Raw genomic sequence first — 12,503 nt, 5'->3', positions numbered from 1 at the left:
TAAGCAATTTTATCATCTTCTTCAATAATCTATGGATTTTTTTTAAATCTGGGGAGTTTCTTATTCTAGAAATAATGAAAATAGAACCCTATTGAAAAAGATGTAATTAACAATACTAGTAGTATTAGCTATCTCAGAAGAGTTTTCTTTAGCTATAGAAGGAATAACTAGGAGTAAAGGATAAAATTCAAAGAAATAATTTAGGTTCAGGATCAGGAGAAGTTTCCTAACAATTAGAACATGGAATGGCTCATTTGAGGTTGTACAGAGAATCCTTTTCAGTTATGGGTGGGGCTTTTTCCACATTCACCTTTGCAAAACCTTATATTCCAAATTTTTCCCATTTCTCCTCTTTCTGTCCCCTTTCCCAAGACAACAAATCCTTCCCAATCCTTCCATCTCTGGGATTCTATGCTGTGAAAAGAGTAAGGCTTTTCTCCCAAGCTTAAAGCACTTTCAGAATATGAGTGATTTATATAAATTTAACACACTAATGAATTTGTTTTTGTTTCTATAAAAATAAAGGTACATAAATACATTTGATGAGTTTCACAAATCCTCAAAGCTGAGATCTCAGAAATCCAGCTGGTACCAGACTAGAAATTCCCTCTATAATATCTTCCAATAAATGGCCAAACAGCCTCTTCTTGAAAGATTTGGGGTTTTTTTTAGCAGAAAGCATTTATTTTTCTTGATTCACAAATGCTTAAATGTAGGTGCTTCTTAATTGTGATTCTGGTAATTGTGTTGATCAGAGAAAAGTGAGAATCTACAATTTCTAAACATAAGTTGTTATTTAGATTGTCAATTTTTCGATTAAAAACCCTAAGATTAAGCTATATTTAATGTTAATATATATAATTTATTTGTGTAAATATATGTACATATAAGTCACATGCACTCTTTTATGTAGAGTGGTAAAGGTGATGCTAAGTTGATTTGTTGTCATTTAATATTTATTGCCCATTTGCAATCTGCTAGGCACTGAAATGTTTTCTTATGCAAAATTCAATATTTGGTGTCAAATCCACCTAATATACTGCTCCTGGTGTGGGGTCCATATAGAAAAAAAAACTGCAGAATTTAGATTTTGCTCGTGTTGTTGTTGTTTTTTTCTAGTCACAATACTAAGTCCTACCCCCCCATATTTCTAACGTTCACACCAGCTTTGTTTGTGAGTAAATCAGACTACTCAAATATTAGCTCTGCAAGGAACTCTAGGAGCTTATCCAGTGCAATTTGCTAGATGAGGAAACTGAAAGCTAGAGAAGTAAAAGGACTTGTCTATAAATTCTTCTTAATTAAAAGTTAGAGTTATGAGTAATTACAGCATTTTAATCTAAAGTCTCTTTTCATCATCTAATAGAAACTCAATCTGATTTTATTTTTTATGTCTATATATTCTTTTAATTTTTTATTTATTTTTATTTTTTATAGAATTTTATTTTTCCAAATACATGCAAAAATAATTTTCCACATTCACCTTTGCAAAACCTTATGCTCCAAATTTTTCCCATTGCTCCTCTTTCTATCCCCTTCCCCAAGACAGCAAGCAATCTGATATAGGTTAAAACGTGCAATTTTCTTAACATTTCCATTAAATCTGATTTTAATGAGAAAATCCAAATAGTAATTTTTCTGAAAGATTCTATGTTCTACAATTCTAATATGCACTTCTTTATTGCATATAATACCAAGTAAACTTGCATTTAAATATATTTTAATCCTGAATTATTGAGTCCATCAAATGTTATGTGTATTTAAACCTAGTACTTTATATGTCTAAGTGAAATAATTCTTTGATTCCAGATAATCTCATAGATGAATTGTGAAAGTCTTTACATGTGCACTAGAGTGCACTAGAGACTTATAAACCTTTTCCATTAGCATAGATAAATATTTGCCATTAAAAATATTTTCCCATTAATAAATATTTTCCCATTAATCCTTATAATTTTATTATGTTATCTCCCTTATACAAAGAGGAATTGAAGTAGAAAAGTTAAGTGAATTCCCAGAAGTCACACAACTAAGTAGTCCCTAGAGCTAGTACTGATATCTGATGAGAAACTTACTCTTAAGGCAATACCACTTTAAGTTTCAAAAAGTATTTTAAAGGAGATAAAATTTTCACTTTACTAATACACATTTAACTAATAGTACTCTGTGTTTTAAAAAGAAAGAGAAATTCTTCTTATACTCTATGGAAATCATTAGAACATTCCTAATAGCCAATGAAAACACTGTTCTTATCAAAACATACTGGAAAATATCTGAGAATACCAGAACTACTTCTGTATTATCAGTATATCTGAAGGCTAGAATTTCCCAAAAGAAAAGATAGATAGTTGTGATGATAGAGTTAGACATAAAATCAAAATCTATCCATGACTGACCCATTTAAACACATTTCAGATGATATTATGGAAATATTACCATTTATAGATCTGTGGGGGTTTTTTTAAGTTGTTTTACTATTTCAGGGAAATATTGGTACAAGTTTTAGGCAGCTGTGATTTAATGGAAAGAACACTGGATATGAAACAAGAAGGCTGGGGTTCAAACCTAAGCTCTGCTATTTACTGTGTTTGTTGATGAACAAGCCACTTAGCATTTCCAAGCTTGCTTCCCTCGTTTATTATATGGGGATAATGATACTTGGACACACACCTGTTGTAAGACTTAAAGAATATAATGGATTTAAAGTGCATTGTAAACACAAAGTCATATATAAATGTCATCTCTCCTTATTAGTAGTCAAATTATGATGCAATGTAGTCACATATATTTAGTTTTAAAAAATCCACGTGGAGCCTCTCCACTTTTCAGATAACATATATGTCAAATATTTAATCCTAAAATAGTTTCTCTTTTGCTGCTGAGCTTGCTTGCTTCTAGACTTTGCCCAGACCCCACTTCCACCCAACAGGTTTTACCTGTTTTTATATATTTTTATAGCATTTTTTATATAACATAAATTAATTTTAATAATAGTCTAAATCAAACATAATTACAAAAATTAATTACATAGACACTTTTACTCTTTACACATATTTTATTTATATATATGCATATATATGTGTGTATATATATATGCAACATATTCCACAGCCCATAGAAATAAATGATTTGCAGGTTCTCTGTCATTTGAGATCTTCCATGCGGCAGTTCCCTTCCATTAGAATGGATAATCAAGAATTAACACTAATTGCTATTTGTGCTTTGAAAAAAATAAGAATGCCCAAGTGGGCTAACAATAGTTATTTCTCAGGGTTTTGCCAGACACAGAAAACATGGCTTGATTACATTTAATTTGATTCCAATTAAAAAACCCTTAAGAAGTTCCTATTGAATTAGATTACACCAAGCATTCCTGCAGAAGACACTTCATTATCTCAGGCAGTTTCAATTTATAGTCCTTACACAGGAAGGAAAACCCTGTTTGTTTGAGAATAAGCTTCATCTCAGTATTTCATTATTGTGGATAATGTGGCTCTTTGGTTATTAGTTAAACATGCAGGTACTCCCAGGAAAAACTCTGCATTGAGAGTGCCTCAAGCACAAATGAAACTAGAAATGTTGTGAAAAACCACAGTACAATCAGAGGCAGCCTTAGGGAGTCATACACATGTATTTAACTGAGAAAGCCAGGAGAGATTTAGCATGTCCTGCATGAAATAAAACAAGTTCTCATATTGTGCTAGATACATGCAAATGATCCTTACTTAACATGATAGATGATGCAGATCTCCAGTTTTAACAATATTTTTAAAAAGAAAGTAACTCTAGGATACTAAGATAACAGATACCTAAGTAAACAAAGACATACTAATGCCATGAAGTTTTCCATTCTTACTCCCTCTTTAAACTAGAAAATATAGCCTCACATATTGATAATGCACATTATTTTTAAGATGTTCTAAAAATTGTGTCTTGGTCCTAACATAATCAGTGTTGAAGGATTCTAATTTATCAACTCACTGCCCCCATTTTATGAAGACTTCTCAAAGATGAAAACTGCTCATAGGGAAACAGAGAAGAACAGAATAGAAGCAAAGTAAAAAGTATTTATTCAGATGGCCTAATAAAACTTAACTTATAGGGGACCAGTCTTAGGAAAGCATAAACTGTATGGTTCATTTGAAATTGCCAGAAATCAGCCTACTACGTATTTTAGAAGCTGGAGACACTCAATATGCATCTGTTGAATTAAATGTTTAATATCCCCATCTCTGATTTTTTTCACAACTACAAAGGACCCTGTGGTTTGTGGTTAGTGATTAAGCACTGAGTAGATGTATCATATGGGTATGAGTAAAGAAAAAACCTTACAGCATTTCAAGCATTTCATGTTGTAACAATGTCTTTATTATACCTTGTAGAAATCATTGACCAAAAATCAACTTACTCTACAATATATCTATTGGTTAATTAGAACTCTAAGGAACAACAACCAAAAAAAAACACACATTATTGACTTTTAGATCTTCAATCAAATAAATATTTACTACTGTAATTTGCAAAAATTATTTCCTTTCAATTTAGGGCACAAAGAGAAAGTGTGCTACTAACTTCACTGAATACTGTGGTCATCAACAAACACAAATTATGGTCAATGAAAAAAAAACCCAACTTTGCACATGTAATGACAATCTACAAATATCCTTGCTCCCTTCACGGGTCTCCTTTACAGATACAGTGCTTTATGATTATAAACTTATTTCAATGCACAACCTTCTCAGATCTCCTTTACAGATATGGTGCTTTATGATTGTGAACTTATTTTAATGCACAACTGACCTTGAGACCGAGCACAGCAGAACCATAGATGTGTGACCTAGTTTAGTGACCAGTGGCTATAGATATCAGAGAATGTGCTTGCTGTCAATGATCACTGCTGAAACCTGTCTATACCACACCAGAACAATCAATTTTGTAAATGATTGCAATAATCAAGGAAATTGCCTAATTTATAAATCCTTGCATACAGCATTTTAATGGATCCCTACATTTTAATGCTGATGCTGCCAGAGCTAAATGAATTGTTGTCCAGTCTGTCATTACACAAAATGATAAAAGCATTCAGTCTGGTTAGGCAACTACATCTCATGGATATTCAGGGCCTTGGTACATAATCAGTCATTAGTGACTTCTGTGAAAATTTTGCCTCACTAAAGCTTCAGGAATGGTAAAAGGGAGGGGTTTGGTTGCTCCCATCTTTACAGAAATTTTTCACTACACTCCTGGAATCTCCACCCATAACAATGCTGAAGCTCTGCTTTTCCTTGTATCGCTATGTCTGTGACACATTCCCTCATTCAGTTTCTTTGAGAGGCCCCATATTTTTTTTTCTTTTTCCTTTCAGTGTTATACTGCCCCATTTAAAAAAAACAAACAAACAAAAAACAAAAACTACACTCTAGAGCCAGCGTACTTTACTACTTTGAACTTACAAATCATGAATCACAGCCGTGAGGATACAGTTAGAACTACTGCCTGCAAGGGGGATGTGTTCTTGCTAACAGGTAAGTCTATATAATCCACACGGAAAGTGACTGGACGATCTGAGCTCTTTTCATAAACCCGGTTACACACAAATTGCTATTCTCGGTTAAACCTTAAGCAATTGATTTCAGCCAATAGTCTGCTGTCAGTCCTTTACTTACTGCTCAATCTCACTAACCTGACATTTATGGTGTACTGATTGGCCTCTGTCAGTGGTGCTGGTTGTAAATTCACTTTGAAAAGCTTTGTGTTAACAGCCTTCAACCAAGCTCTGAGAAGAGTACGAACAGGCAGCCTGACAATTGCTCGACCTCCTGCCCTTATTACAGTGAGTAAATCAGGCTTTGAGCCATTAGGCTGGAGCCTGAGGCCTACACAAAAAGGATTGACATGACTAAAGGTCAACCTCTGTCACACATGTATGTGTAACAATTTGGATAATGGAATTCTGTAACTTATCTGAGAAAGGTGGCAAATACTTATAAGGAAAGAGTGGACGCTGCTCTGGATTTTCTGGCTTTTATGCTAAGCAGTTATACAAGAGTCTGTATTTCTTGTGTAAATACACAAAGAATGTCTGAACTCGTGAAATCTTAAAGTATATAAAACCCACCAAAAGGAAGGGGAAGACAGAGGAAGGTGCTCAAAGCAGCTCTGAGAAATAGGGAGCCTGCCAAAGAATGATATTATTTCTTTCTGATGCTAAGCAATGTGCATTTTAATTGGTATATGTCATCTCATTTGTTGTAGATGCACTATCCTACACAATTACAAACTATATTTGTCATGAGGTGTGCCAACTTGGAAAGCAGTTGTTTGGGATATCTTTGTTCAATATTTCTTTTTATGTATGCAATATTAATCCATGGTCTTAAAGACAAAATTTATCATAATGTCCCAAAGATATATGATTTATAGGTAATAAAAATACTATTTTTCTAGTATTTAAAATGAGACTCAGTTACAGAATGATATCAGTAGAGACACCTAATAGTTTAGTTTCTAGGCAATTCATCTCCTGTTATTTATTTCTCTCATGTGATCTGGCTTTTAAGGTTCATCTATCCTAAGAACTTTAGATTTTTTTTTAATTGCTGGAGAGGCATTACACTGAGTCAATGTGGAAAACAAGATATGACATAATGGTGGGCGGCAAAAAACCATGATCATGGACCCAGAAATATGCTTGTAAAAGCTTTTCTTTACAAAGGCAAAATACTACCAAATAAGCAACTACCAAAATACATGTAATATTAATTGATTAATATACCTTGAAAACCTCAGGCTTTATAATGTCTACAACTCAAGTTCACACATATTAAAGTTTATTAAATTGTCTGTTTCTCCCCCTTCCTCTCTTTTTCTCTCTCTTCTTCTCCCTCTTTTTCCCTTTTCTTCTCTTTTTCATTCTCCTTCTCCCTCTCTGTCCATTTTTCTCTGTGTGTCTGTCTCTGTCTGTCTCTGTCCATCTCTCTCTCTCTCTCTCTCTCTCTCTCTCTCTCTCTCTCTCTGTCTGCCTCTCTGTCTCTCTGTCTTGCTATCTCTGTCTCTGTTTTTCTGTTTTTCTGTCTGTCTCTAATTTCTCAAAGGAAATAAAAACTAACATTATTTGGTTATTTGGTTTGCTAGAGCATTTTTGAGTAAGGTTAAATATATAAACTAAAAGCATATGAATAGTTTAATTCTAGTTATTTTATTTAAAGGTACATCCCTAAATATCCAATTTATATTATTAATATTTTCAACACAATACTGGAAATCTTTCCAAAAGGCAGCAGATGGTTTTACAGTCCATATAAAACTACAAAATATTCACTCTATCAAACAGGCATCAATGAAAAAGACATCTTCTCCTCAAATGAGGCAAAGCCAAAAATCTACACCAGCTGTTACTTTGCATAATTTAAAATGCAATAGTAACATTACTATGGTTTACTTTTAAGGAACAAATTATTTGAATTTCATGAACATGACAGGTAGCCTAGAATATTCAATACTGAATTATAGAAAAACATAATTTTAAAATAACATAAACTGTGGCTGCAACATAATACTATCTTCTGGTATTTTGATGAAATAAACCATTACTTTACAGAGTTTTTTAATCCATACAGTTTTACTTTAAGTCACTAGAACAAGATCTTCAATTCAAGATTTCATCTATGCATAGATTCATTTTCATGGGAACAATTCAGTGTATGAGATCTGGCAATCTGAGTTAATTGACAAAGTATATATAAATTTTAAAAAGTCATTTCCCATCATTCCATTATTAGTTTAAATTGCCACTTAAATGACATTTTTAAAACAAGAAAAACTTTACTTTTTTTATATAGGCATATATACTAAAGTTATTTTTATTAAGATAGTAACCTAAATGATAAAAATGACCAAAAAAAATAATCCATTAATTTAAAAATAAAACTCAAGTCAAAATGCTTTGTCACAAAGTCAAAACATAAATAAGACTACAAACCAATGGTCCATATAACCTTGGTTTACTTAAGAAAAGATAAATTATCATTATCATAGATGAAAATTAAATATTAAAATCTGTCCACCCAACATGAAGAATTTTATAAAAATGAATCTTTCCCTGAAACCATGATTGTAATTTTAATAAGTTTCAACATCATTTAAGTTAACAAAATAATTCTTCATTTTTGAAAAGAAGTAAAATTTATTTCACCAATTGTTGATAAACTGTCTTGTCAAACTCAACTAAAGGTTGAAAAGCTTTAGCTATACTAACCTATCTTAATCAGCTATTTCATTTCAAACTTCTGCATTTTAGTCCAATAGAATTTTAAGTGTGCCCTGTATACATTCCAAAAGTCTGGTCTTATTAAATTCTGATGTTAAGCAGAAAGAGGAAACCATGTGCAACCAGATTAATTTATCCCTAGGGAAAAAGGACACATTAATAATTGAGATAATGTTTTCATATATGTTGGAATCATATGTGCCTTTCCACTTCTTCATTAGAAAACACATTAGGGAAAAATTATCTCACTCTCATCAATAAGACCTAATTGCTGAGAAAGTCTCTTTTTTCTTCATTTAAAAAAATGGAAAAAGTGTTCTTATTCCTTCCAAATGTCCAGAAATGTTATCATGCATTCAAGTATTGTTGGGATAAATGCCTATATTACCAAAATGAATGTTTACTTAATTCACCCTAGACTATTTTTGTTTTAAACAGCCCGAGTTTATATTATTTTTTTAAATAGCAGCAAACCATGAGTCTGATTGAAATGAGTCAAAGTGAAAAAGAAACAACTGAAGTGAGTAATATTTTTGGCTTTATGAAGAATTAATCTCTCTAAACTACAAGAAGTTGTCTTGGCCTTTTTCTTTCCCCATGATCTTTTATAGTTGTGAAAACATGTTGTCAGGTAATGGAATGGTATTTAATACACTTTGAATGGCTATACATTCAAAGAGCACTGGTTATCAGCAAAGAAAATTTAAAGTGCATGATAGGAGCTCTCTAGTAAACTAACCAACCTAACCAAGCACACAGTCTTTGAATATTTGTTTATGTCAAGGAAAACACTTCATCTATTTATTACAACCAAGAAAACAAAAAAATTAAAACACAATGCCTAATATGAATTTGAATATTTCTATAATAAGCCTTTATTCTGTATAATAAAGCACAACTATGTTGAAAACAATGAACTGCAAATTGAAACAAAAATCTATCAACTACTTCCTACTACTGTAGGAAAAATATTAGAAATCCATTTGCAGTACTGAAATAAAGATAAGTTACCCCCAGAAGATCCATCAGCACAAATATTGAGCTACTAATTTAAAGACATTTTCTCATCTGCAATCGACTTTGAAAAATATGCAGAATTATACTTATGACTTAAATGAGATAATCATGAGAAGATACATACATATATAAAGTTAATATTTTATAAATATGTGTGTATTAATGTTGACCTACTAGGATGAAAGATATTTTAAAAGATTATGTTCAAAAATGGGCTATTATATCATAAGTCATAAAGCACTTAGTGTCAGAATTTCTTATTTGTTTTCAAACACATACTGATTACTTTTTAAAATAGTTTTAAGTATATTTTATAAGAGAATCCAGGCTTGAAAGAAAAAAATCTAAAATTTGAATAAAAAAACCAAAATCTGGTTTTAAATGTAATTTGATTTAGATAAACAGTGATTTACAGAAAATACTTTGAGATTTTATATATATATATATGTGCTATATTTTAAATGATTAAGAAAAATTTTACAACTATTATTAATCAGAAGTAACCTTTTTTGTTGGTCACTATTATACACTGTGTTATAAATATCTATCATCATTCTATTATCTATTCATAATATACATTAGAATACTACTCCATCTTTATAATACCATCTTTTTTATAGGTTTTCAAGTTTCCCCAGGATAATTTGCACAACTGTAAAGCCACTACAGTTAAAACTTCAAATATATCTACAACTTCATGACAGTATCAGAAATATTCATATTCTTACTAGACCAAACAACTATACAAACCTTGCTATTGTGGAAGAAGAAAATAAGTGCCATAAATATCTATGAATTCAGGACTATGGGTCTACAATGAGATCACAAACATATATAACTTTTATGTCATATGCAGTTACTTCTCCAAATCCAATATCAAGTACTTAATAAGACTAAAAATACAGATGAAATGTTCTTGAATATCTCTGTTAAAACAATTTCTATTATACACAAAATAAAGGTTTTTTAAATTCAATAAATATTTATTAAACACTTATATTTCTAACTATTCTTTGCTATTGATTTCTAAATGTGTGATGTCTTTTCATGAACTCCCAGCTGTTCTAGCCTTCTATAAAAACAGCAAATGGGATTTTTTTATGTTCACAGTTTTGCCCTATGTTTTACTAGAAATATAACCCCTAAATTTAAGGCATAAATAATAGTATTCAGGCTTGACATTTTCAGAAAGAGGTAAACCTGTATAATTAAGTTATCATGATTGTAAATGTTGCGAAACCTTAGAAACCTTTTGGTAAACCTGTAACTATGGTATCATCATTTTTGTGACATCGCAATAGCATTAAAGTGCTGGAAAGTGCTTTTATCATTTTTAAGTAAAACTTGAGGTCACAATCAATTAGAATAGGAACCAAAACCAAAAAAGAAATGTTTCAAATCCAGATAATTAGATGATTTTTCCCTTAGTGTCAGTTTTTACTTCCCAATAGTTTCCTTAACTAATACAAGTTACCTTCCTCCTTTCCCTCTTTTCTCAAAGAATTTCTTTGAAAGGAATAATTTTAATATTGTTTGTAACAATAATGTCCCCAAAATGTCCCAAAACTTCTGGTGTAGTTTTCAGGTGATGAACCTTAAAAGTATCACCAAGACTTTGGGGATTCTCTGTATATGGCAACCTAAACATTATTTTTTTTTAATTTTGTTCTTTATTTAATCCTAAAACTTATAGTCAATGTTAAAAATGTAACAAAAATTGTTTCTACAATGGTTTAAGGTTGAAATTTAATCAAGGATTTTTTTCCCCTTGAGCTACAGCACATGTGACCCAGCTGTTGATGATCCAGATACAAACTGAATCTCCCCCCACTTTTTACACCACTGTCTTTACACAAGCCTTTTCTCATGGACCTTGCTTGATGGAGACAGCTAGCTCAAACGTGGTACTCCTGTTAACTCTGGATAGAACGTTTTTAACACACGGGTGCAAGTTTTTTTTGTGCATAGGATAGATAATTTAGGCCACAATCTATTTGGTTAAGATAAAACAGTATGTCATCTTGACAAGCCAAGTTAAATGTGTAAGTAGCTACAGCAATATGCTCCATATTATACGGAGGTTCAGTCTTCAGGTACTTGCCAAATTGGCCAACAAAGTTAAAGGAACTTCTATTATCCCACCATTCCTCTGCTTCTATAAAGGTGTATCCAATTTTTCAAATTACATAGTATATATTCCTTTTCTTAAATTTCACAGTACCCCAGGCAACATGATAAATAATAATAAAGTTAGTGATGTAAGATTGGAAACTCCTAGAAGGCAGGGACCGGGCCTTTTGCTCTCTTTCAGAGTCTGAGGTAGGATTGTTTAATAGTAAAAACCCCAGTAAGGAGATGTAAATTTGAATGCTTTCTAGTCACAAATTTTCATAGAATCACAAATTTTGATAACCTAGAAGGCTCCATTTAGTTCATCTTGTCTAAAAACTGCTGCATTTAGATTTAGATTGGATTATTGCAAAATCAGTGGTATAGCTTGGATGTTAACCGAGTCTCTCCAAATCTAGGATTATATCAGACTACCTTTCTCTTGACTATCAGTCAAGTTTTGGCAAGTCATTTAATCTTGGAGAACCTCTATCTTTTCTTCTATAATGGAGATTAACATTTGTATATTACGTACCTGAAGCAAGGCTTTTGTAAATATTAAAGGGTTATATAAATGTAAATGATTATTGTATACAGAAGAAACCAAATAAATATTTATTTATTAGAAAAGTTATCTAATGTCAGTTTTCATGAACTCATTACTTCTGCTACCAAGGGTTCTCATCCTGGAGTATGAGAAGCTTGTCAAGGGAATGCAAGAAATATTTGATTAATAGCTATATTATCCTATATTACCCCAATATAGTATTGTTAGCTAAAAAAATTAGTAAGGAAGAAGTGGAAAAGAGTGATAGTGTTATGTTGCATCTGAAAAATTAGGGGCAGTTGAAAGAATCATTTCTACTGACCAAAACCAAATGAATAAGGTTTGAATATGAAACACTTTTCATATTGCACTAGGGAAAAATCAGCAGCAATGATTTCCAATCAATGAAATTACAAAATTTGGAGCATATACTAAATGTGCTCACTAGGCTTTAATTACATTTATGACAATTTATCTCTGTGAATAAATATTCTCAGTCCTGTTGTCAATCAGATTCAAAGCAAGAAACAGATTGAATGACAAATATAAGATGGAGTTACC

At 31.6% G+C, this 12,503-nt stretch overlaps 1 protein-coding gene across 1 annotated transcript in view; it reads right to left on the bottom strand.

Moving 5' to 3' along the window:
• Window positions 1-12,503, bottom strand: part of PRDM6 (PR/SET domain 6) — a 157,405-nt gene that overhangs the window by 131,602 nt on the left and 13,300 nt on the right. The window lies entirely within an intron of this gene.

The sequence above is a fragment of the Antechinus flavipes genome, chromosome 1 (assembly GCF_016432865.1).
Source record: "Antechinus flavipes isolate AdamAnt ecotype Samford, QLD, Australia chromosome 1, AdamAnt_v2, whole genome shotgun sequence".
Taxonomy (NCBI): domain Eukaryota; kingdom Metazoa; phylum Chordata; class Mammalia; order Dasyuromorphia; family Dasyuridae; genus Antechinus; species Antechinus flavipes.
Note: the sequence above shows the minus strand (reverse complement) of the source record. Positions and strands in the feature narration are given on the sequence as shown.